This window comes from Bos indicus, chromosome 13 (genome assembly GCF_029378745.1).
Source record: "Bos indicus isolate NIAB-ARS_2022 breed Sahiwal x Tharparkar chromosome 13, NIAB-ARS_B.indTharparkar_mat_pri_1.0, whole genome shotgun sequence".
Lineage (NCBI taxonomy): Eukaryota > Metazoa > Chordata > Mammalia > Artiodactyla > Bovidae > Bos > Bos indicus.
Genome location: NC_091772.1, coordinates 82,341,871 through 82,367,350, shown reverse-complemented (window position 1 = coordinate 82,367,350; position 25,480 = coordinate 82,341,871). Strand labels below are relative to the sequence as shown.

The window sequence follows — 25,480 nt, the reverse complement described above, 5'->3', positions numbered from 1 at the left end:
TTCAGGCCCCAGGAATTTCACACAACGGGATTATGAAATGTGCCATACCCGTAATTTTGTAAAAAGCAAAAAACTAAAGTTATAGAATAACAGAAAGACAAGGGGCATTTAGAAAGAAAATCAAACATAGCTCAGTAGATACTGAAAAGAAAGGAAGAAAATCATGTTTTTAAAAATTGGAAGAAAAAAAGATTAAAATTGTAAATAAAGGGTGATTACACAGCAAATTAGGCATATGAGAAAAAGGGATTATTCAACAGGAAAATCTGAAATAATTATTCAAAATGCAGGCCACAGGTGAACATTATGAAATAGAGGTTAAGAGATGTGGAGAGGAGAATGAGAATCTAACGTAAATTTAATTAGAGTTCCACACATGTATACCTGTGGCCAATTCACGTCAATGTACAGCAAAAAAAATTACAATATTGTAAAGTAATTATCCTCCAACTAAAATAAATTAATTAAAAAAAATTAGAGGCCCAAAACGACAGAAGAAAGTTATGTAAAAATATTTTGAAAAAATATTGACTATATTCCAGAACCAATGAAAGATATGAGAGAAAAATAAATGGAAAGAAATCTCAAACAGATACAATGTAGTGAACCCAAGAAAGCAAAATAGATGGGGGAAGATCTTTACGGCAGTCAGAGTGAAAGACACATCCAAATCAAGGCAAGAATTATTCTGGCAGCTTCTCTCCAGCAGCAGGAACCTCAGGAGAAACTAAAAGAAACTAACTCTGCACTGGATAGCTCACACCACTGAAATTATATTTCAAGAACAGAAGGTGAAATAAAACCATTTTTATGTAAACAAGAACAAGGGACTTTTACCACAACAGGCTTCTAACGGAAATGTTCAAGAGCACACTTCAAAATAACAGGCCATGTTCTAAACTACCTCCCAGAGGTGCGTGAGGAATCAGTGGGAACACTGACACAGGTGGGCATAGTGGGACACACACTGCCAGTACTAATACTAATACTAATGTCTAATCTCTTGGATTAAATGACGAAAACAACACACTGAACAAAGGCATGCATTTGTGAAGCTGTTGTCACAGCTTAAATACTGTAAATTCCTTCAGTTATTTGCAAACAGCTGTAATATTAAATTTAGCACAGGAACAGAATCTATAACTTTCAGTAGGGAAGAAACGAAAAGCATTGGAATAATAAAGGAATAATGAAACGTTTTGGCAAAGGTAGAAGAAGGGAAAAGTATAAGTTTATAAAACTTGGGACCAGAGTGATGCACAAACAGCATTACGACAGGAACGAGCCCAAATACACTAGTGTCAGAATGTTCGGGAAACAGCTGTAAGTGCCAAAATCCGACATTATTAAAACACAATTCTGCTAAAGGCTCATGGTATCTGAGGAGAAATTCTTTTGAAGCGCTTATCGATGGCACAAATGAAAACTGTGGTTCAAGTTCCATACAACAACAGACAGTAACACAGAGTGGACCTTCATATGGAATAATAAAGAACTACAGAATCCTATGAAGAGCATCATTTTCTCTGCTTGACTGAAACATGAATCTCACAGCTCTGGGGCTAGCATGCACATATCACAGGTAAGACCACAATGGGGAAACTTACCCCGGCTCCACACCCGGGGGCTGGGGAGCCCGCTCTAAACCCACAGTCTGACTCCTGAGGCTGTGTGCAGACCACCTCTGCTCTCCTGCCTCCATTTTTATTTTATGCCGTTGCTGAGAGTTCAAAGCCAGCTGCCCCACACAGGGAACGGTGAGTGAGATGGAATCAGTAATTACCTTTCTTGATTCAATTCAGAAGCTCCACATCCCCAGAAAGACCCAAAGAAACAAGTTGCTTAGGCACAGCAATAACCTGCAAGCCCGCCTGCACCCACCACAGTGCCCAGAGTTGTGTGATAAGCGAGACACGTGCACGTCGCTTACAGACTATCCCAAGAGTCTCTACACCAACCCACATTTTCTGCATTTAAGGTGATTCCCTGGTGTGGTTGACAGAAATCCACTTTGTCTCTCTCTTTCCTCCTGAGCTCCATTTTCAATAGCTCAGCCCCTGCTGAGTATAAGGGGACAGTAAATCTGGGTAATCAAAAGGTGACCCCATCCTGATTCGCCAAGCCTGAGTGAAGACAGACAAGGCTAGGAATCACCATCCTTAAAATTCCAGACCATACCCTGGCTTCTAGGCAGTCATTAAGGGAGGTGGGTTGAACCAGGGCAGCTTAACTGAGTCCATTTTCAGAGCTGTGCCAGGTCTCATCCTGATCTTGGACGAGCCTGACAGGGTACCACAAGCAGCAAGATTATTTTCAGTGATGCATGCGCGTTTCTCACTGTGTTTTCTAAGACAACCATGTTTTTGTAGGTAGCTTTAAGGTGGGATGGGCAAAAGGTTGAGAGATCAGAATGTGCAGAGGAAAACAATAAAACAAAAAACATAATTTACAATTCTTTCCCAAACCACTATTTCATCTTTGTCTCAGAGAATAGGAATGGAACACTGTTCCCATGACAGAGACAGGTTTTGGTTTTTTCATCCTACAGAGACATAAAATTCAAAATAAATTATGGATTACCAAGAAGAGTGGATAGCTTTTCATTACACGCTCTCTCTCCAGCCAGCCTACAAGGATCCATAGGGGTGTGTGATCGTGAGCAACATTTTCTGCCCACGTTATTTCCTGAACAATATTTTCCATCCACATTATTTTAAAAACGATTTTTAAAAATAATTTTGATTTCATAACAATTTTGATGTAAATATGAGTTGCCACATATTGATTAATTATCATCTGCCAAGTATATGCTAAACCCTTTACAGATTTTGTTTTATCTAATCCTTACTTTTTCCATGTAATAATTGGGAAAACAGCATCTTAAAGACATCAATTTGCCCTTGTTCGAACAGCAGGGAGGTAGGAAAACCTGGATTCAAACTTGGACAGGATCACCGAAGCATCTGTGCTCTCACTGATGGGACATGGAAGACCTTGCAAGGCTAAAAGGGTGGTAGACGCTCTGTGACTTTAAGGAAAAGAGAGAAGCAGAACAAAAATGTATTTTACTGAGTCCTTACTGCCCACTGAGCTTCCCTTGTGGCTCAGCTGGTAAAGAATCCACCTGCGATGCAGGAGACGTGGGTTCGATCCCTGGGTTGGGAAGGTCCCCTGGAGAAGGGAACGGCTATGCACTCCAGTATTCTGGCCTGGAGAATTCCAGACAAGGAGACTGGAGTGGATTGCCATTTCCTTCTCCAGGGGATCTTTCCAACCCGGGGATCGAACCCAGGTCTCCTGGGTCTGTGAGACTGGTGGCCTCTACAATGGTGCCCAGGGTTCTCCTGTCTCCTGCTCTTCATATCCGTGGGGAATTCTCTTATCTCCTATGTGGACTAAACCTGCTGATTCACTTCTAACATACAGCATGGAGTAAGTGAGGGGATGCCACTGCCCAAACCTGCTTCCTCCTGAAAGATGATGATATTCATCTTTCTCTCAGCCCTCACTCTGGCAAAACCAAGTTCCCATGCTGTGAGTAGGCCTACGAAGAGGCTCACGTGGCTGGAATGAATGACTCCACCTAACAGATAAAAGAGAACTTGGGACCTGCGGAGAGCCACAGGAGTCAGCTTGGTGACGAATTTTCAAAGACCTGCCAAGGAGTTCCCTGGTAGAGCAGCGGATGATAATCCACCTGCCAATGCAGGGGACACGGGTTCAATCTACGGTCCCGGAAGATTCCACATGCCACGGATCAACTAAGCCCTGGCCCCACAACTCCTGATCCTATGCTCTAGAGCCTCAAGCCATAAGTACTGAGCCTGAGCGCCACAGCCAGAGAAAGCCCACACAAAGCCACCAGGTCCCAGCGCAGACTTAAATACGTAACAGACGCTCTCCTAGTCCTGCCGTGAGAAATCCACAGCCCCCACCCACGTCTCGGTTCCTGTCCTGGGAGATCCTGAAGGACAGACCAGCAGCAAGGCTGTGCCTAGATTCCTGACCCGGAGCAACTGTATAATGACGCAGGGTTGTTGTTACGTTGCTGTATTTCAACATGCTGTATTTCAACACGCAGTGACAGATAGCTTATACAAGGGGCGGGGGGGGATGGGTGAAGGATAGAGTTGGGAGAGTAATGTGTTCTAGTCGGTGTTCATCGTTTCTACTGGAATCGCTATCTTAAATCCCTTCTGGAGCAAGACCAGCTTTAAATGACTAAAACACTCAATAATCAAATAAATAAATACTGTATATTCATTTGGGTTCACTGGTTTTCTATTAGGACTCTTACTCCCTTGGAGGAGTTTAGGTTTCCAATCGATCACTTTAATCAGTTCCATATGTTTAGCTGAACTTAGCCTCAGAGAACAGAGGTTCTGAATTTTGGAAAGATGTCAAAAACTGGGGAATTTAAAGTTAATAAATTAATATGAATTACTACAGGACAGATTCTATGATGTGCAACTAACACTTAATATTTATTGAGCAAATTTGCCATAAATAATTCACAACCCATTCGATGCCAACCTAGAAGTAAACTATTCAAAAATTAAAATTATATTTGATTCATAGCCCACTTATTTATTTTTTAATTTATGATCCTAGTCCTGTCCTGCTTTGCAATTGTAGTATCTCTATAAGCTGGATCTCAAACTAGTCAGACTTTTCACATAATCAAGACAAATTTGTTGTGAACTTCAGAGAGAAAGCAACAAATAATAAGCCAGCTAACCAAGAAGTTCTTCCAGGTGATGTCAAGGGGATAATTGAGATCATTTTTTCAAAAAACAAGAAATTAATATGCTATTATTTGAAGTGTTATCTTAATAATAAGGAAGCAAACCTTGGCGCCAATATAAAAATACTAATGCCATGAGCTGTGCGGCCCAGGCACTTGCAGGACTCTTATCTGAAGCATATGGTCATGTGGAATTCTAGGTAACCACATGTAAGAGTGTTTTATGTATTTTTGTAGAAATATAAAGGATCCCCAGACAATAAGATCGGCTGCCTTGACCTCTGTGAGATTAAATTGGGGATGGGGCAGAGGGGGCGTTTCTTTGACACATCCATCATTCAGAGGAAATATAAAAGCCCTTCTAAAGAAACCACGAGAAGTGGTGAACATGCCAGATTAAAAATACCAGGTGAAGGCCTGCTGTAGAAAAACACAGACGTTCTAAGATACAGACTCTTTGCAGCCCCAAACTGTCGGTACCACTTTCATTTATATTTTGGGCCAACCTCCATTTTTCCTTTCAGATCAAAAGCTAAAGTAAGACACACATTTAGGAGAAAGTTGTCAAAATTCATTTTATGGAAATGTGCTACTCACGGGTATCCTTTGATCAGCAGCAGCATCTTTTGAAATTGAAATTGAATAGATTATACGGCGATCGGCCTCTTCTCGCCTTCAGAGTTCGGCTAGAAATAAATTGGAAACGCATGTGAAAATAACAACCTCCTTTTTGGTTTGAGCTTCCCTAATATTGGTCTCACCTCACCTTTGAACAAGAACTGTCACAAAGCTCTTGGCAAATGTGGCTCCTAGATTCTTCTTTAGAAAGTATGGGCATGCTTCGCTCTAACAAGCTATATTCATTAACTGACCTTACAGAGTTTGTAATTAAACTAAAATTTGGGTCTCAGGGACTTATGAATTCTAGGAAGAACTTATGCCAAATTTCTCAAGAATTACATAGCTATCTTTGGGTTTAGCAACTCCAAATCTACCAGTTCGCCATCTGGGGGGTTCAAATGACGGGAATATAAATCAAACTAGATTAAGCAAAAAATAAAATGAAATAATTGAAAAAGTATAGGAAGGTGGGCCTCACATTCAGTGTGGTTAGATAATTCAAACACTTCTATCAGAAGTTTATCTCAGGTGACTTCCTCGGGGGTCCAGTGGCTAAGACCACACGTTCCCAGTGCAGGGAGCCTGGATCAATCCTCCGTCAGGGAACTAGATCCCACATGCTACAACTAAGGAGCCCTCATGCCACAGTGAAGACCCATCAGAGCCAAATGAATAAGTAAATATTTTAAAACAGAGAAGAGAAACGGAATTGCCACACTGTTTTCCAAAGTGGTTGTGCCACTAAAAAAGAAAAACAAAAGATGCTTGTCTCAGATTTCCTTACTCTGGCTCCCTCTCACTCCATCTTTTAATTCTCCTTTGTATTCTGTTGTATTTGCTTTCAAGCCAGGGCCTCTATCTTATGGCCACAGATGTTCCAGACTCATACCTTCACAGCTGTGAGGCTAATAAAATGAGCATGCCTTTCTCTTAGTAGCTTCTGCAAGCACTGTGAAATTTAGACTCATTGGGCCAGATTAAGTTACTTGTCCATCCCTGAATCAAAGGATGTAGGTCTGGATTAGGACATGCTGACTGGCCAGTCTTGGTCATGGACCCGCCCCTTGAGATTGAGGACTGAATACTAGACTCAGTCACACCTGAAGCTCATAGGGTGCGACTGGGAACTGGTGGGCCTGCAAGAAGAAAATGGAAGGGATGCTCTAAAACAGGAAATAAAATATGAGCAGGAAGAAGCAACAGACGCCCATGAGACTACCCACCAACCAAAACCTCCAGTAAGCAGTGTCCATTTTTGATAAAGTATTCCAAACTCCCCATTAGGTTTGAAAATTTTGTGATGCCTTTCCATTTATTAAAAATGAAGACAAACTCCAAATTAAGAAAAATAATTGGTGGACATGTGTCACAGATGGCAATTTCTATTCTAAGTGCAGCCTGGCATGATTTTTATTTCCAACATGCAAAATGCCAAAAATTGGACAAACTACTTAATCTGATTCCTATCACCCGTCTGACTGGCAGTGAAAAACAGTCTGACCAAAGCCTGCAGTGTGCTGCAGGAGCCGTTCTGTGCACAGGAGAGTCAAATGAATTTCCTGAAACTGCAGGTTTGCAGCCAGAACACAGCCACGGTGTACACAGTGAACACACAAATTTCTCCTCCAGAAATCTCTTTTATAATCTCCAGCACTTGGTTTCAAGATCCCTGCACCTGATCACACAGGGAACATTCAGGTTTCCTCAAAACTCAAAGATAATTCACATTCTGAAACAAAACCTCCTCCCTGGCATAACAAAACTGCTTTCAAACAGCCACTGTTGACAATTTGATTTATGTGGAGGCTTCTAAGCTGAATCACTGGCCCAGTCTCTAAAAGGCAGGCTAAAAAGGCCATTGGCAAAGGATGGTAACAGGTTCTGCCATGTCTTCTCGGTCATGTCTATAATTTAACATCCATCTGTGGACACACTTCCAACTGCAAATTAACAGATGGCCCTGTCCTCACAGAGAAATGAGGGATTCATACCAAAAAACAATGAATGGTCTTCTGAAATAATTGGGTGCAAAAACATTAACTTCATAAAAGTTAATATGTATCATCTTCTCCAGTTTTAAATCCATCCTGCCATGTATCACCATGTACTGAGTATGATGCACTGAAATCCTAGCAATCAATAAGACACATACATGGAATAAATCAATGGCCAAACAATAACTTGAGACAGCGGTAAGTGTTTTAAAGAAAAATGCACAGATTAGTGTGAAAGAGAGGTAGTGGTTGTGGGTGTGGGTATTGGTGTCAGGGAGAAATCACCTAATGCAAGACCAGTGGGGAGGGACAGCTTTCCAAAGGGATAGGAAGGATAAGAAGAAGCAACCCAGGAAAAAATTTGGAAGGTCATTTTAAGGAGAGGAAAGACCAAATACCATGGCCTGGGGGCACGTTAAGGGGGAAAATGCATTGTATTTCCCTTTGTTGTTGTTTAGTCGCTAAGTCCTGTCCAACTCCTAGCAACCGCACTCGCTGTCACCCTCCAGGCTCCTCTGTCCATGAGATTCTCCAGTAAGAACACTGGAGTGGATTGTCACGCCCTCCTCCAGGGGATTTCCCTGATCCAGGGCTGGAACCCTCGTCTCTTACGTCTCATGCATTAGCAGGCGGGTTCTTTACCACTAGTGCCACCAGGGAAGCTATTTATATCTTTAATTGCCTTTATTTTGAAATGAGAAGAAGCATTTTTAATAGATATATATTTTTTTCACCTAGAGCTTTAAAATGAGTTTTGTCTGTTTTTTCACACATTTGCCCATCACACTGGTGAGTCTGTAAAAGTGGTTCCATTCCTGCATCAGAATGTAAATTCCTGGAGCTCAGGGATTCTTCTGTCTTGCTCATTAACTACTGATCGATCCCATCTTCCTAGGCCTCAGAAGTGCTCAGAAGTGCTCAGCACCCAGTAGGCATTTGTGCGTCTATTAGACTTTTGCTATCAAATATTGCGAAATGATTAAAAAACCAAAACCTTGCTTTTTGATGCACATTTGAGACTATTTAATAAAGGGGCAGGAGGAGAAGGGGACGACAGAGGATAAGATGGTGGATGGCATCACTGATGCAATGGACATGAGTTTGAGCACGCTCCAAGGGAGAGTAAAGGACAGGGAAGCCTGGTGTGCTGCAGCCCACGGGGTCGCAAAGAGTCGGACACGACTGGGCAACTGAACCACAACAAAGGGCGGGGAGAGAACAAAGCCGGCACACCGACCTCTGTATAATCACACGCCGCAGGGCGCTGGGCCCCGTTTCCAGGCCTGCTGTGCCGCTGGAGCGGACTGGAGAAGAGAGAGGAGGGCTGCACCCGCACTTGGGCAGCTTCCGCGAGATGCCTCGCCAACCTTCAGCATTCCCCGTAAAAAAAAAAAAAAAGGCTTCTGTTTGTAAGCACTTTTCATTATTAGATATCTCACAATGCATTCATTCAGTAGATGTTTTAGTGCCTTCTATGTGCTAAAGCAGATTGACATAGTTCAGTTCAGTAGCTCAGGCGTGTCCGACTCTTTGCAACCCCATGGACTGCAGCACGCCAGGCTTCCCGGTCCATCACCAACTCCCGGAGCTCGCCCAAACTCACGTCCATCGAGGCGGTGACGCTCTCCAGATTGACATAAGAACTAGCTATAAGGACTTATCCTCAGACAACGCGGGTTTGAACCTTGTCGGCCACTCACCAGCTGAGAGATCCTGGGTTATTTCTTCAGGCCTCGTTTTCCCTAAATAAGGGGAGAACTGGAGAGACTGCCTAGTAGGGTTGTTAGAAAAACATGGAAGACGAGATTTAACAACTCGACACCTAGATCATGATAAATATTCCAAACATACTTGCTGTCATTAGTATTACTCTTATTAATATTGTCATTTGCCAGGTAAACTATAGTTAGCTTCACACAAGTAAAATGTATTAAGATTTATCTCTGGAAGTTGATGAAATGGGGATTCTGAGTCTTTTAATGGTGATCACTAAGCCAGGCACCTTAGAAAATATTTTGTACCCTTTCCTACAGTCAACATGGTGTATTAAAAAAATAAATAAAAATTTTGCAGTAGGTCAATTCCTAAGTAGCTATTTTGGACAATTCCTTTCAATGATTTGGGCTCATCTTATTAGGCTGTGTGCCCCAAAGGTTTACAGTTTTAGAAAGCAAGACCTCTAAACTCTTCGCGTGAAAAGAAACTAGAAGTGCAATTATCTGCCCTGGGTCAAGTCAGGTGGAGACAGTCATTGACAAAAGGCACCACATCTAATATCCAACTCAAAATGAGGTTCACTCCTTCTTTCCAGATGACAGTTCTGAATCCTCAAGGAATTGAAAATGGGGATACACTGAGCATGCCACATTTGGTAAAACTGGAAGGATTCTTGAGTCTAGCCCAGATGTCAGATCTGGTAGTGAAGAGCAAAAGCTCATTTTTAGTTCTTCCTACCTGAGGCAGCAGAGAAGCAGGAACTGGGTCTTTGAGTGGCATCAGCTTACATTATGCTCTAGTCCCTGTGGGTTTCTCTATTAATGGGTTTGCTATTACGCAAGCTTTGATCTATGCTGGGCTTCCCACTGTTTTTCAGAATAAGAAGCCTCCTTGGCTTTATTACAGTCCAGCCTATCCATAATGCATTTAATTTTATTTCACCATCCACATCTCTACCCGTATTATAGTTTCATAGAGAAGTGATTTTCCTTCTCTAAAAATAAGGTGCTACATTTGGAATTACACTTATAAGATGACAGTAATCCAGTAATCACTTCTTGGAACAGAGATTTGCAGGACAACATAATAATCATTATATACTTAGATATGGGGATGATGAGAGGAAATACAAATTTCATTATTCCTGATAGCTCACTTCCAATGAAAGTTGACATAAATTAAAAGTGAGTCTGAAAGGAAAGCAATTTGGGTCTTTTATCCCAGATCAAGTTTTTTTCTCTAGGAGGAAAGAAAAAATCACCCAGAAGTTTCAAAAATTAAGAGAATCTTATTTAATATATATCACATCAAAGTTCTTTTTCCCTCCCCATTTCACTTAAAAATAAAAAGTAATCCAGATGAATCATTTTCCTATGTTAAAAAAAGATAAATGACTTCAAAGAAGGCAGCTATTTTCCCTTTCCCCACTCTTCTACCTCTGTTTTATTATGTAAGCTAGTGTTCATCCTAATACGCTGTTTTAGAAAAATCTCTTTGAGGAAGGAAAAAATGATGGTCTTTTCTTTATTATTGTACTTGTTTCTATTACTTTTCCCTCTTCTTTATGACACACAGCCGTTTTCTTTGCCTGGAGGAGGTGGGACTGCTAAATGCCCATACGCGTTCAGTGTCTGCTGAGCTGCATGTGTTTATCAGTTAGAGAAAGCACTGAATCACCTATTGAGATTAAGTTTTACTCCAAGAAATTATTTTCACTGAAATTGCTGAGAGAGAGACTGAGAGAGACACAGAGGGCAGGAGAGAAAGAGAGAGACACACAGCGAGAGAGAGAGAGGTGTCAAAGCATAAAATATATTTGACGAAGACACAATGCAATGTTTCATGTGACAGGAAAATTATATCCTGGGCTGCTGCGCTGAGGACGGCTCACTTAAAAATAGTGTTTCAAAGTCAGTTGGTAGGAAAAATATTTCCATCTTCATTTGAAAGATTAGCACCTTGTCCCTTTTCGTTATCAAATTGAAAATAAAACCAGTTTCCTTGGTTTGCATAAGGCATGAAGGAGAAGAAATGTGATTTTATGCGCTGTATTCTGCTGGCACTAGCTGTGTCTCCAGTGTCAAACCAGCTCCCTCCACTGGGCTAAAAATGACCAAAATTGTTTGCATGGCAGTTTTTCTATTTTTGACACCCCCGATATGCTTTGACCTGGTTAGACTCCGGCTTATGACATTGCAAGGCAAACAGTGTTACCAGGTTCTGGTGTGTGTGTGCGTGTGTGTGTGCATAACAGCAAAATGCACAAACCCTAACCCTAACCAAAAAGCAAAACATCTCCATGAAGGGAGTTGTGCATTACACAGTTTTTATCCTTCCCACATCTGTGTCTTTTTGTGTTACTAATAAATATGAAAGTTAAACAAAATTTTGGAAAATAGATTTTAAAATGAAGATAGAAGGATCTATCAATGAAAAGACCAGAAAAACTAGGCACAGGGAGAAAAATGGTAGAGAAACACTTCAGAACATTCAGTCTCTAGCTACAGGTAATCATGCTTGCTGCATGAGATGTTGTCGAGTCTAAAAATACAGCATTTGGGTGAGCTGCTGATATGAAAATAACTAGCATAGAGCCTGTCACAAAGCAGGTCCTTGGATTAATTTGTACCCCTCACCTGCAAATGGTAGAAACCTAACTGAATAGGATTCAAATTACTGAAAAGTAAATGGGGTACTTTGGGGTACAGTTTGTATTTGGATACAAGATTCCAAATATGTCTCCATCTCTTGACTCCGCTTTTTCCCTGTGAGGGTTTTATTCAGTGAAAGTGAAAGTTGCTCAGTTGTATCCGACTGTTTGCGACTGTATACAGTCCATGGAATTCTCCTGACCAGAATACTGGAGTGGGTAGCTGTTCCCTTCTTAAGGAGATCTTCCAAACCCAGGTCTCCCACATTGCAAGCAGACTCTTTACCAGCTGAGCCACCAGGGAAGCCCATAAATACTGGAGTGGGTAACCTGTCCCTTCTCTAGCAGATCTTTCTGACCTAGGAATCAAACCAGGATCTCTTGCACATGCAGGCGGATTCTTTACCAGCTGAGCTACCAGGGACAGATATCTTAATTCAGTGCTAAGTTGCTCACCAGCAGCTGTAGCCTTATATTCTGTGAGCGTGTGTGAGTGCTCAATTGCTCAGCCATGTATGACTCTTTGCTACCCCATGGACAGTAACCCAGCAGGCTCCTCTGTCCCTGGGATTTTCCAGGCAAGAATACTGGAGTGTGTGATCCTTCAGGGGATCATCTCAACTCAGAAATCAAATCCGAGTCTCCTGTGTCTCCGGCCCTGGCAGGGGAATTCTTTACCACTGCACTGCTTGGGAAGCCCATTATATTCTGCAGGGTTGTTTAGCAAAGCCTTTTTGGGGAGTGAAGACAGGTGAGACAGTACCTCTCTCTATAATTCCATAAAAAGTCTGGAGACTGTTTCTCTTTGGATCAGAAGCATCACCTGTTAAATCAAGCCAATCATGGTAGCTCTAGTCAAGGATCATCCCATGACCACTTCTTGAACTGGGGACTGATTGCTCTCCCAAACCACGATGAAAAAAGGATTTAAGAAAAAGAGAGAAGTTGCCTCAAAAGAAAACTGGACCACTTTGATCAAAAGAAAGGGGATGAATACTGGATTGGGCTGCACTGCACAGCAGCTGCTGAAGTAGGCCAAGCGGTATGACGATGGTAAGCAGAACATCGGACAGAGAAAGAACAGCGACTGCAAACGCCGGGGGGTTGGTCAAGAAACGGCAGTATACATGCAAGAGGTGAACAGAGCAGATTGAGGTGGTCTGTGTGGGAAAACAATGAGAAATTAGGTTGATTCGTTGCAGGGCAAGACAGAAGCTAATTAGTGTTGCGACATAAAAATGAAGTTGTGGAGTCTGGAATTGGCACAATTAACTCTAAGGAGCATCTGTGTATTTTAGCCATGGCTTCAGGTGAAAGGGAGAGGCAGGGCTGAAAATGGAGGTTGTATTTGAGAAGAGTCCCCAGCAGTGAGGAAACTGTCACGGTTACGCTTGGATGGGCAGATGATGGAGAAAGGAATTTTAAAGGAACGGCAGGAGGGGCCATGACAAAGAATCAGAAGGGTGTGGCAACTGGCATAAGACAGACTTGGCCAGACTTGGTGCTGGGATATATTTACTGCAGGATCTGGCAGCCCAGGCCTCCCCAGACGTCCATCACTCTACAACAGTCTCAAAATCCGGGTGGTTCCCTTGAGACCTTTGTGTGTCACTGGCCCAAAAACACACCGAGGAGAAGCGTCCCTAGAGCCTAGGCTGAGAATGACATTTGCATTCCTCTTTATCGGCCTCCGTTCTCTCCATCTGTGGGTCTTTCTGGCTATTTAAGGTTTTGTTGTCATCATTTGAAAAGGCAGGACTGGATATGGAACATTTATTTCCATCACTTAGGGCACTCAGAAATTATGATGAAAATAATTCTATTGAAGCTTTTCAATGCCTCAAATTTTAATGTAATGGCTCACATTTTTTAAATGTCTAAATGTTTTAGATAGCTAAGTAGCTATAGCAATGTACCTGCTCTCTCTTTGAGCCAAGGTAGGAAAGACAAGGCTTAAAATATGGGATTAATTTCACTGCTTCATCTAAACTCTCAACATGGGTTTTACAAATGCTGTTGTGCAAAATACTGCTTCTAAAGGATGCAGACACTCTGTGGTGCTTGAGTTCTAGGGCCAAATGCTAGATTAATTCAAACATAAAGTTTTCTCTAGAACTCTGCAAATAAGAACATCGATTTGAAGAACATGGCCTGCAGTATTTCCCAAATTTACTTGTCTCCAGACTCCTTCAGTTCTATAGAGGATCTGGGTAACGTTCCATGGAACATACTTTGAGAAACACTCTTCTAGAACATCGTCACACCCATGTATGGCAAAGAACATGAAAACTACATAGATTTCAATCATTTAGAAATATCATTTTTATAATTTATTTATTATTTCTGGCTGTGCTGGGTCTCTGCTGTTGCATGGGCTCTTCTCTAGCTGTGGTGAGTGCGACCAACTCTCTTGAGGTGCCTGGGCTTCTCACTGTGCTGGCTTCCCCTGTTGACGCACTTGGGCTCAGCAGCTGTGTGGCACATGGGATCCTCCTGGATCAGGGACTGAACCTGGGTCCCCCACACTGGCAGGCAGACACTTTACCACTGAGCTACTGGGAAAGCCCAGGAAATACTATTTTATGATGAGTCTTTGGGCAAGAAAATCTGAAGATTAGTCTACGGTCACAATTTTTTAAAATGTTTTAAGGTGTAGTGGATCTAAATTTTCTGTCTTTAATGAAGTCACCTCTAAGCTAGTTAAATATATTGCAATTCTGAAAGAGATGGGCATACCAGATCACATGACCTGCCTCTTGAGAAACCTGTATGCAGGTCAGGAAGCAACAGTTAGAACTGGACATGGAACAACAGACTGGTTCCAAATAGGAAAAGGAGTTCGTCAAGGCTGTATATTGTCACCCTACTTATTTAACTTGTATGCAGAGTACATCATGAGAAACACTGGGCTGGAAGCAGCACAAGCTGGAATCAAGATTGCTGGGAGAAATATCAATAACCTCAGATATGCAGATGACACCACCCTTATGGCAGAAAGTGAAGAAGAACTAAAGAGCCTCTTGATGAAAGTGAAAAAGGAGAGTGAAAAAGTTGGCTTAAAACTCAGCATTCAGAAAACGAAGATCATGGCATCCGGTCCCATCACTTTATGGGAAATAGATGGGCAAACAGTGGAAACAGTGGCTGACTTTATTTTGGGGGGCTCCAAAGTCACTGCAGGTGGTGATGGATGCAATGAAATTAAAAGACGCTTTCAATACCATCCCCATGGAAAAGAACTGCAAAAAAGCAAAATGGCTGTCTGAGGAGGCCTTACAAATAGCTGTGAAAAGAAGAGAAGACAAAAACAAAGGAGAAAAGGAAAAATATAAGCAGAGTTCCAAAGAATAGCAAGGAGGGATAAGAAAGCCTTCCTCAGCAATCAGTGCAAAGAAATAGAGGAAAACAACAGAATGGGAAAGACTAGAGATCTCTTCAAGAAAATTAGAGATACCAAGGGAACATTTCATGCAAAGATGGGCTCGATAAAGGACAGAAATGGTATGGACCTAACAGAAGCAGAAGATATTGAGAAAAGGTTGCAAGAATACACAGAAGAACTGTTCAAAAAAGAGCTTCACGATCCAGATAATCACGATGGTGTGATCACTCACCTAGAGCCAGATATCCTGGAATGTGAAGTCAAGTGGGCCTTAGAAAGCATCACTACGAGCAAAGCTAGTGGAGGTGATGGAATTCCAGTTGAACTATTTCAAATCCTGAAAGATGATGCTGTGAAAGTGCTGCACTCAAAATGCCAGCACATTTGGAAAACTCAGCAGTGGCCACAGGACTGGAAAAGGTCCATTTTCATTCCAATCCCAAAGAAAGGCAATGCCAAAGAATGCCTTTACCAGAGGGATGACAGAGGATGGGATGGTTGGATGGCATCACTGACTCAATGGACATGGGTTTGGGTGGACTCCAGGAGGTGGTGATGGACAGGGAGGCCTGGCACGCTGCAGTTCATGGGTTCTCAGAGAGTCAGACATGACTGAGCAACTGAACTGAACTGAATTGTCTAGGCAAACTAGAGTTTCAGTGTTTGACTCTGGGGTATCAATTTTTACATGACCAGGACCATAAGGCAGTCAAATGAGGGCTGAGTCCAAAATATCAAAGAGAGCTATTAGTGTGGGTTAGCATCCCAGGCTCCAAAATGCTAAATATTCAGTAATTGTGACTGAACATCAGAGAGGAGACATATGTCTTCAAATTTTTCTTAAAACAAAAATAATCTCAACAGGGAATTATTTTTCTGGTGAAAAGAAAGCAGAGTGATGCTTTTCCATCCATTTCACTTCACTTCACATTATTCCCTTCCTTACAATACACACGGAGAGGGCAATGGCAACCCACTCCAGTACTCTTGCCCGGAAAATCCCATGGACGGAGGAGCCTGGTGGGCTGCAGTCCATGGCGTCGCTAGGAGTCGGACACGACTGAGTGACTTCACTTTCACTTTTCACTTTCATGCATTGGAGAAGGAAATGGCAACCCACTCCAGTATTCTTGCCTGGAGGATCCCAGAGATGGCGGAGCCTGGTGGGCTGCCATCTGTGGGGTTGCACAGAGTCGGACACGACTGAAGCAACTTAGCATAGCATACAATACACATGCATTTAGGGAGGGAACTGGACAAATGGTGACCTGAGACTGAACGTAATGGATGGGTCACTTCAGATAACACAACAGGTTCCTCCTGGCTCCTTCTCTCCCCAGACTCAGAAAACGTTTTGTAACTTTTCTCTAACTGATAAATGGAGTTCCACCGAGGATCAATTTGTAAGTCAACACACACGGATTGAAATGTGGCTCTCTGGTATGTAACCTCATTATCCCACTGGCTTTTTAATCTTATTCTCCAACTCATAAATCAAAGACTCAGTGGACACCCTCAGAAACCATATTGTAAGACATTTCATGGTGGAATGCATAAAGTACTTCCCTCTGTTTATAGGAGTGTCAGGATCTACTTCACTTGCAGTTCCATATGGGTCAGCTTGAGAGCATCCATATAGCCTTTTGGGAATTAAGCCATTCTTGCAAAACACATGTGTCTTAAATTCTTTTTTGCTTCAGAGGCTGATGAACTAAGGCTTGGAAAAGCTGGGGAAAGATGGAACACAGCCAGTAGACAGAACCAGATGTAAAAGGAGAACTGGATATGAGTGAGAAGAGCCCTTTAGACTGCACAAAGATCAAACCAGTCAATCCTAAAGGAAATCAACATTAAATATTAATTGGAAAGACTGAAGCTGAAGCTCCAATACTTTGACCACCTGATGCGAAGATCTAACTCATTGGAAAAGACCCTGATGATAGGAAAGATTGAAGGCAAAAAGAGAAGTGTGTGGTAGAGGATGAGATGGTTAGATCAAATCATTGACTCAATGGACACGAATCTAGTAAATTTGGGGTGCTAGTGAAGGCAAATGGCACCCCACTCCAGTACTCTTGCCTGGAAAATCCCATGGACGGAGGAGCCTGGTAGGCTGCAGACCGTGGGGTCATGAAGAGTCGGGAACGACTGAGCGACTTCACTTTCACTTTTCCCTTTCATGCATTGGAGAAGGAAATGGCAAGCCACTCCACTTGCCTGGAGAATCCCAGGGACGGGGGAGCCTGGTGGGCCGCCGTCTATGGGGTCGCACAGAGTCAGACACAACTGAAGCGACTCAGCAGCAGCAGCAGCAGTGAAGGACAGGGGAGCCTGGTATGCTGAAGGCCATGGGGTCACAGAGAATTGTACATGAATTAGCATCTGAACAACAAAAACAGAAGAGCTAGGATGACCTAGGAGTCAGAAGCCACACTGACGCAATCCACAGCACCTTTCTGCACTTGCTATGTGCTTTAGGTTTGGAACTCATCGTTTGTACAGGCAAAGAAAGTGAAGTCACCCAGTCGTGTCCGACTCTTTGCAACCCCATGGACTGTAGCCCACCCATGGACTACAGGGTCCTCAGTCCATGGGATTTTCCAGGCATGACTACTGGAGTGGGTTGCCATTTCCATCTCCAGGGGATCTTCCTGACCCAGGGATGGAACCCAGGTCTCCCACACCGTAGGCAGATGCTTTACCATCTGAACTACCAGGGAAGCCCTTAGTATGCTATAATAAATGTCTTTTTAGCTACTTATACACTATAATATTCAGTGAGAGTTTCTAAAATTTTTACTGTATTTATATTTATTTACATTAAAAAAATGAGTGTTAAGAGTACTATCAATTGGAAATAAAAAAGGATCATGTTCTCTTCAAGCATGAAGAGTTAAGTACCACAGTCATTCCAGAACTGAGTGTAACAACCTCCATGTGTTCCTTCTGGTTGATACGTTGTATTGGGGCAACCATTGCTAGCTGTCAACCTGATGTTCATTTCTATCCTTTCTTAAATTTACCTAAAGAAAAAAAAGACCTATAAATATAGAAAACTATAAAACACTGATGAAAGATATCAAAGAGAACACAAATAAATGGAGAAATATACCATGTTCATGGATTGGAAGACCCCAATGTAGTGAAACTGAGTATACTACTCAAAGCAATCTACAGATTCAACACAATCCCTATCAAGCTACCAATAGTATTTTTCACAGAAGTAGAATAAATAATTTCAGTTTGTATGGAAACACAAAGAACCTTGAATATCCAAAGCAATCTTGAAAAAGAAGAATATAACTGGGGAAATCAACCTGCCTGAATTCAGACTATACTACAAAGCTACAGTCATCAAGACAGCATGGTACTGGCACAAAGACAGAAATATAGATCAATGGAACAAAATAGAAAGCCCAGAGATAAATCCAGGCATCTATGGACACCTTATCTTTGACAAAGGAGGCAAAAATTTACAATGGAGAAAAAACAATCTCTTCAACAAGTGGTGCTGGGAAAACTGGTCAATCACGTGTAAAAAAAAAAATGAAATGAGAACACTAGTTCTAACACCATACACAAAACTAAACCCAAAATGGATTAAAGGTCTAAATGTGAGACCGAAACTACAGAACTCCTAAAGGAAAACACAGGCAGAACACTCTCTGACATAAATCACCGCAAGATCTTCTATGACCCACGTCCCAAAGTAATGGAAATAAAAACAAACAAGTGGGATCTAATTAAACATAACAGCTTTTGCACAACAAAGGAAACTATAAGCAAGGTGAAAAGACAGTCTTCAGAATGGGAGAAAATAACAGCAAACAAAGCAACTGACAAAGAATTAATCTTCAAAATATACAAGCAGCTCATGCAGCTTGATACCAGAAAAATGAACAACCCAATCAAAAACTGGGCCAAAGAACTAAACAGACATTTCTCCAAAGAAGACATACAGAGGGCTATGACACACATGAAAAGATGCTCAACACCATTCGTTACTGGGGAGATGCAAATCAAACCACATGAGGTATCTCACACCGGTTAGAATGGCTACTGTCAGAAAGTCTATAAGCAATAGGGAACCCTCTCTCACTGTTGGTGGGAATGCAAACTGGTGCAGCCAATAGGAAGAACAGTGTGCAGATTCCTTAAAGAATGGAAATAGAATGGCCATATGACCCAGCAATCTCACTGCTGGGCATACACAGCAAGGAAACCAGAACTGAAAGAGACACGTGTACCCCAGTGTTCATCTCAGCACTGTTTATAATAGCCAGGACATGGAAGCAACCTAGATGTCCATCAGCAGACAAATGGATAAGAAAGCTGTGGTACATACACACAATGGAATATTACTCAGCCATTGAATACATTTGAGTCAGTTCTAATGAGGTGGATGAAACTGGAGCCTATTATACAGATGAAGTAAGTAAAAAAGAAAAACACCAATACAGTATATTAACACATATATATGGAATTTATAAAGACAGTAACAATGACCCAATATGCAAGGCAGCAAAAGAGAGAAGGCAAGGGTGGAATGATATAAGAGAATAGTATTGAAACATGTATACTACCATATGTAAAACAGATGACCAGTGCAAGTTGGATACATGAAGCAAGGCACTCAAAGCTGGTGCTCTGGGACAGTCCAGAGGGATGGGGTGGGGAGGGCACTGAGGGGTTCAGGACGGGGGGCACAGCCCAGAGGGATGGGGTGGGGAGGGCAGAGAGGGGTTCAGGACGGGGACACATGTGAACCTGTGGCTGATTCATCGACGTACGGCAGGGCCTCCATGGTGCTGTGAAATGACTGTCCTCCAATTAAAATAAATAAATAAATTTTCTTAAAAAAGCATTTCAATTTGAAATTAAAAAAACTAACAGAACTGCAGTTTTAAGTGGACATTGCTTTCATTCTACAAAAAACAAGATATCTTAAGCTTTTTTTGAGGTGTCCACATACAACAATTCTGCCCCTGAAATGTAAACATAAGCTCATATAAATGATACGTATCTCCCCCAAAAAAGGCAGATCTCATTTTGTTTTGTCCTCTTCTCACTTCCTGATTCATGGAAGTTTCTTGAGGCTCTGAATTGAAGTTAGAAGTGTTAGCATGAACTGATGATTTCACACACACGCAGATGAAAACAATGTGCGCCTGCATCATGCTCAGTGTCTATAAACACACGCAGCAATGGTTGGCTCCACGGCTAGGACAGGCAAAATACAAGGATACACACTGATTTTGTTTAACAAATTTCTGTGCCAAGATGTAAAAAACTGTTTAAAAAACAAATGAGCTAGATAACAAGGCCCTGCTGCAGGGAACTATATCTGGTATTCTGTCATGTTCTGTAATGGAAAATACTTTGAAAACAGTATGTATAACTGAGTCACTTTCTGTACACCTAAAACTAACACATTATAAATCAACTATTCAGTCAAAAAATTTTATGAAAACATGTGAAAAGGAAATAAATAGTTTGATGACAATTCTGAAAATTTTTGAGCATTGCAAGAAATAATGACAGCAGTTGATTTTACATACTGAATAAAAATGAATCCACACATCTATACAACAGAAATAGATATATATGTGCATATATATGCATATATATATTTACATATATACACACACACTCATGGAGGAAGAAGGAAGGTTTTTTTTTTCCTCTTTGTTTTTCAGTAAAACACTCATCCTACTAATAAATGTTGAATTAGTGAAAGAGTTATATATTCAGTATTTTACAAGAGTTGGTGATAGACAGGAAGGCCTGGCATGCTTCGATTCATGGGGTCGCAAAGAGTCGGACACGACTGAGCGACTGAACTGAACTAAACTAAGAGCAATTGATTTAGGAAAAAAATCAGCAGAGGAAGTTAAATTCTTGCTGTGGACAACTAAAAGCATCTTCTAGGTTACTTAGTAATTATGGATGAATGAAGGGGGAGGTAATTGCATAGTGCATAAATCTGTCAGACACTCTCTATAACTGAGCAAATGTAATCTAATCAAAGAGACTAACTTTATATACCTTCTGTTGAACACTCTTGAGAGTCCCTTGAACCACAAGATCAAACCAGTCAATCGTAAAGTAAATCAATCTGGAATATTTATTGGAAGGACTGTTGCTGAAGCTGAAACATCAATGCTCTGGCCAGCTGATGCAAAGCCGACTCATTGGAAAAGACCCTGATGCCGGGAAATTTGAGGGCAGGAGGAGAAGGAGGTGACAGAGGATGAGATGATTGGATGGCATCACCGACTTAATGGACATGAATTCGAGCAAACTCTGGGAGACAGTGGAAGAAAGAGGAGCCTGGCGTGCTGTAATCCATGGGGTTGCAAAGAGTCAGATACAACTTAGCAACTGAACAACAGCAACACCTCCTATTGTAACACATTGAGAAGAACACATTACATATACAGTGTCCCTGTTAAAAATGCACTGTCTGAATCCCATCATAAGAATCAGAAAAAAAAAAGGAATTCTACAAAACAACTGATCTATATTCCTTAACATTACCAATTTCAAGAGAAACAAAGAAAGGCTGAGAAATTTTTATCAGTTAAAGGAAACTGAAAAATTCTGCATTTAGAAAGTTATAGAAAAATACAGTACACAGCTTTGTGCTTTGGGGCATTACCATAAATATTTGAATAAGGAGTTATATTAGATAATGGAGCTCAAACAATGGTAAAATTTCTCTGAATTTCATAAATGTCATTAGATTTCTGTAGGAAATGTCCTTTCACTTGGTAAATACAAACTGATGACATATGTCCACAAGGATCACGGTGTCTGAAAATTCCTCACAAATGGTTCAAAAAACAAAAATGATATGGAGGGCTAACAATTGGTGAATATAGATGAAAGGGATACAGTACTTGTTGGACTGATCTTTAAAATAAAGCTGACAGAACACATTTTGCAAACTTGATAAACAGGTTATTCAGAAGTGTATCATGTGCAAGACAGCGAAAGAGACACGGATGTAAAGAACAGACTTTTGGACTCTGTGGGGGAAGGCAAGGGTGGGATGATTTGAGAGAATAGCGCTGAAACATGTATACCACCACATGTGAAACGGATGAGCAGTCCAAGTTCTTCGATGCATGAATTACGGCCTCACAGCCCTTGCACTGGGACAATCCAGAGGGATGCAGTGGCGAGGGAGGTGGGAGAGAGTTCAGCATGGGGGACCTGAGGCTGATTCATGCCCATGTCTGGCAAAAGCCACCACAATTGAAAAGTAATTGGCCTCCAATTAAAATAAATAAATTAATTTAAAAAAAGAATTGTAAAAGAATGATCTATCCAAAGAAAACAAGAAAAAGGAATTGAAATAATGACCGATTAGTGCTCTAGGTAAAGAAATGCTGTTGTTTCAGTCGCTGCATATCCAACTCTGGACCCCACGGACGGCAGCCCCCAGGCCCCTCCGTCCTGTTGTTTCAGTCGCTGCATATCCAACTCTGGACCCCACGGACGGCAGCCCCCAGGCCCCTCTGTCCTGTTGTTTCAGTCGCTGCACATCCAACTCTGGGCCCCACGGACGGCAGCCCCCAGGCCCCTCTGTCCTGCTGTTTCAGTCGCTGCACATCCAACTCTGGACCCCATGGACGGCAGCCCCCAGGCCCCTCTGTCCATGGGATTTTCCAGGCAAGAGCACTGGAGTGGGGTGCCATTTCCTTCTCCAGGGGATCTTCCTGATCCAGGAACTGAACCCGCATCTCCTGTATTGCAGGCACATTCTTTACTGCTGAGACACAGGGAAGCTCAGATAAAGAAATACATGACATATCAATTCAAGAAATGATTGCAAAACAAACATTAAAAAGTTTCTCTTTCTGATCAAAAAAGAGGGATGGAGAAATCAAAGGAACTTAAATTAGAAGTAAAATTGAACATGTGAGGGCTCATAAATGTTACTGAAAAATATAATACACAGTTCTGTGCTATTAATAAATTTGAACACATTAGTTTTAATCATTAATAAGATAATAAAAACTACCAAAATTCACACAGCTATATTAAAACTCAATTTTCTAAATTTAAAAAAGAATGTTTTCTTTCAAGTACTACTCATTGAGTTTTTACACACACATATGATGTGTGCATACACACACACACAGCAGGTCACAAAGAGTCGGACACAACTGAGCGACTGGACTGAACTGAACTGAACTGAACACACACAATAATTCTGGACCTTCATGAGTTTTGTTTGTTTAATTTATCGTTCCTTGAAATATAGATCCCCATCATACATGTTAATCCAGAATTTTTAAAATAGATTCTCCAGTCATACTTAAATATAATACTTACATAAAAGCCAACAAAGATAAAATCAGTACAGATCCAACTCACTCATAACTACAGATGCAAAAGTCCTAATAAAAACTTGGCAGATTAGTAGCATATTAGAAGATAATAAACCATTATCAAAAGGACTACTTCATAGAAAGTGATTAGTATTAAAAATGTTTTATGTCATAAATTATATCTCAATAAAACTGATTATTTTTAAAGTATGACACAATCTAACATTTACGGATGTTGCTGTTTAGTTCCTAACTTTTGTCTGACTCTTTTGCAACCCCATGGACTGTAGCCCCCCAGCCTCCCCTATCCATGGGATTTTCCAGGCAAGAATACTGGAATGGGTTGCCATTTCCTTCTCCAAGGGATCTTCCAGACTTAGGAACTGAACCCGTGTCTTCTGAATTGACAGGTGGATTCTTTACCACTGAGCCACCAGGAATAGCCACAAGGTATATAATCATATCAAATATATATATATGTACAATAAAGTTATGTACACTGATTGGCATGGACAAATGGACTATATGAAATATAATAATATTTGGTGACAGATTTATGGTTGCTATTTTTTTCTATGTGCTTTTTCTTTGTATTATTAAAATTGCCTGCCAATAATATAAGACAACATCAGAATACCATGAAGAAAAATGTATGTAGTACTGTTCAGATCCTCAATACGAATTAAATGATCAAACATGTATTTTACAAGAGAAAAGGGCCAAAAATTTTTAGTAATTTTGTATCTTAGGCACATCAGTATATATAAGCTTCTTTAGGAATGCTTGCTAAGCCCTAGAAATATTACCTGGTCATCATCAGTCGCAAAGCCACAAAATGAAGTAGCAATCTCAACACTGTCTCCAAATCTTGATATACATATTGCTGTTAATTTAGTCATTTTTAATCCTCCACACTCTCTTTTAATGATAGTTCATTTATTGCAAGCTGATTTAAAGAGAAAGATATAATATCAGTGATGTTTTTCTCTCCAAAGTTCCCCAGTTATTTTTAGAATGGGTAAATAAAATGTTGAATTTTCAAATAAAATTTTCTGTCTTTGGCCAAAAAAAGAAGGCATTTTCTTAATACATTTTGGATTACATTATTCATATTGAAAAAAGTCCTATAAAATTTGATGGTTGGATTTCATAATCTTATTTTGTAACAAAACAGACATCCTATCCATTTAAATTTATAGACATTTTATACAAGGTATCAATTCTGACAACATTCCCTGGTGACTCAGCAGCAAAGAATCTGCCTGCAATTCAGGAGCCTCAGGATCTCTGGCTTGGGAAGATCCCCTGGAAGAGGAAACAGCAATCCACTCCAGTGTTCTTGCTGGGAAATCCCAAGGACAGGGAAGCCTGGAGAGCTACAGTCCGTGGGGTCACAGAGTCAGACAGGACTGAGTGACTAAGCGAATTAACATGAGGACATGATTTTGTTCTCTTTGAGAACTATATTTTATTGACTTAGTGTTCTTAACACACTTCTATTGAAATCTCTAGAGTATATGTAAAAATAGCATCAACATGTTTTTTTCCTTCATTATGGTTAATAGAAAAAGAGGTAAATTTTATTATTATGCAATTACATTTTAAAATTATTGCTGGAATATGAATATGAAAAACTTTTCTGGAAATTTACTGAACTGGAATTAATTAGTATTCTGATATCATTCCTAATGTGCTGCTGCTCAATTGTTTGAAAATAAAAGAAGAGAAGAGAAACTGAGCTTTTAAGACTGAATGATCTATTGACCGGCTAATTAACGTGCTGGGCCATTTCATTAGCATTCAGATGTTTTAAATAGATTGACAAAGCTCCTTCGATTTCATAACCTACTGCAAAACAGGGAACTGGATGACTAGCCTGGCAGAGCGGCGGGGCAGGGTCTGAGCGTGAGGACTCTGAGGGCCCTGTGGCTCTCGGCTACTGACCGGCTCACACAGGTGTCAGTCACCTGAAGACAGTCACGGGACAGGCGGTGGCCGTTTCTTCAGGCAAATAACACCACTGTCAGCGCTTCGTAG

The 25,480-nt window shown here is 41.1% G+C and overlaps 1 long non-coding RNA gene across 4 annotated transcripts in view; it reads right to left on the bottom strand.

Moving 5' to 3' along the window:
• The window catches only part of LOC139186629 (uncharacterized), a 158,442-nt gene that overhangs the window by 5,420 nt on the left and 127,542 nt on the right, over window positions 1-25,480 (bottom strand). For all 4 annotated transcript variants that reach the window (XR_011570307.1, XR_011570305.1, XR_011570306.1 and 1 more), the window contains one exon: window positions 5,342-5,430. This is a non-coding gene — a long non-coding RNA (uncharacterized lncRNA). The remainder of the gene's footprint in view (window positions 1-5,341; window positions 5,431-25,480) is intronic.